Here is a 2,392-nt window from a genome sequence, read left to right as displayed (position 1 = left end):
CACAGTTTTGGAGGCATTTAGTAAGATGAAAGGCATAGTTTTATGCAAGTAGACACCTCTTGCTGAATACTATCTGCAGTCTCTGGGCCACATGGAACATAAAGCTCGAGGACCACTCCCCGTTGAAATTTTCCAATATTAGGTCAGGCCATGTACTTCACAAAATACCAACTAGGAATAACACCAACTTCCTGAGTCATTATGACCTGGTTTTGATTGTGTGAAGGTGAAGCCCCTTTGGAAGATTTAAGTTATTGTATGGGTATACAATATAAGTGGTACCTTGATTCTGTTGGCCATCCCAATAACTTATTTTATAATGTTTTTTTTTTTTTTTTTTTTTTTTTTTTTTGAGTTGGAGTCTCACTCTGTCGCCCAGACTGGAGTGCAGTGGCCGCTCCCGGCCACCGCAGCCTCGACCTGCTGGGCTCCGGCGATCCTTCCGCCTCAGCCTTCCAAGTAGCTGGAATTACAGGCATGCGCTACCATGCTCAGCTGATTTTTTGATTTATTGTAGAGATGAGGTCTCGCTGCCCAGGCGGGTCTCGAACCCGCGGGCTCAGGCAATCCACTCACCTCAGCCTCCCAAAGGCGCGGGATTACAGGCTGAGCCACCGAGCCCGGCTTCCAATAACTTATTTTAAATGATGATTTTGAAATTGGAAGCTCTTCAAGTTTTTCGTTATTGCTCCTTTTATGGAAAAAGCATTGATTAACAATTAAGGAGAGTAAGGACAATGGTCCCCATTTGGGCAAAAATCAATGTTATATGAAGCGTATCTGGAAGTAGCTTGACTAATTGGGAGAAATTTTACATCTTAATCCACACTAATCCAAAACACCACAGAAGTTTGCCTGAAATACCCTTCTTAACCACATGTTCTTCTCTAAGCACACATGCCTGAGTTTGTTCATGAACACTCAGACACACACGCAAATACACATATTTTGAAATGGCACACATCCTAGAATTATTCTCAATTTCGCATAGGACTTATGCTATGTAAACTCATTTTAATTTTACAGTTGCTAAAAGATTTGTGTGGTGTATGCTTCCTCAATGAATTAGAAAGAATGCTAATATTTCAAATATAAAATAAATGAATCTAGTGAAAACTTTTGGTGAATTACGTCAGCTCTAGGCCAATAAGAAAAAAATAAAGGAATATATAAATACAAAAAATAAAAACTTGTTGACATGCTTTAACATTTCTTGGTCCATAAGATACAAGGAAGGAAAATGCATATATTCATATTACCTGAATTTTAGTAAAAGTTCAAATAAAACTTGCCAAGTATTTTAAGTAGCTATATAAATAGCTTTTACTTCTGTTTTCCATTAAAAACAAAAGCAAGCACTTTTTATTTCCACAGGCAAGTGGATTTCAAAACTTTTCCTAGCATTGCATTGTTACTTTGATAAGAAATTAGTGCAGATACACCCATACATGATTGAATAACAGTTATATAATCAGCATAGCACATTATCCACTGTGTTCCCATGTGATTGATAGACTTCTCTGTGATCCCAAATCTATGCAACATATTTTGGGCAGAAAGACAAATAAGAATTACCAGACACAGAAAATAAAATAGCTCTAATGAGCACTGTGACTGTGGATATTTATATGGGGCCTAGGATATTGGCTGAAAATGAAAAAAGGGGGGAGGATTCAAGATTTCAATGGCATAGGTGGACTTGTGAGATTCTCTGAATGTGAATTCCCAAAAAGACTCCTACTTTTCTTTCCCCATCCCCCAGCCAACCACCAGCCATGCTGGTCTGAGGTCCAGGGACCTTCAGTCCCATGCAGGGCTGGATATTGTGGCCCCCTGCTGCTGCTGGTCCACCACATACATGGGAGTCTCAGGTCTCAACTCCCTCCCTGGTTACATCGTCTCTAGCCCAGCACCCAGCACCAAGCTGCTGGTCACTCAGGGAGGCTCTAGGCGCCTGCTCCTCAGAGACACTGGTCCCATTCCTGACTGAAGTACCTGTGGGGGGCCTAGGGCCACTCTCGCCACCCACCACCTGCCCTTTGGAGCTTTGGAGCTCTGGAGCTCTGGGTCCACCCTGGCTGAGGCACTCAGCATGTGACCCCAAGCTTGGGGACCCAGACAAACGGAGAGAAACGGATCTGCAAAAACTATCTCGGCCATTCTCCAGGCAGAGACTTCCATTGCCCCGCCTACCTATCAACAAACCCCACCTTGGTTCCTAAGGTAATGTTGCTAAACAGGAGACAAAGCCCCACCCCTATGCTGAATCAGACAAAAATAACCCCCAGGCAGAAGACTAAAAAAACAAGCAAACCCAAATTGCAAGTAAATGTAGCTGCCTGCAATGAAAAACAAAGGGGAGAGGCCAGAGATCAGAGCTGAAGTGACTTTA

Source organism: Carlito syrichta, unplaced genomic scaffold (assembly GCF_000164805.1).
Source record: "Carlito syrichta isolate Samal-C Ts95f unplaced genomic scaffold, Tarsius_syrichta-2.0.1 Scaffold307263, whole genome shotgun sequence".
NCBI lineage: Eukaryota > Metazoa > Chordata > Mammalia > Primates > Tarsiidae > Carlito > Carlito syrichta.
The sequence above is the reverse complement of the archived record's forward strand: the minus strand, read 5'-3'. Positions refer to the sequence as shown.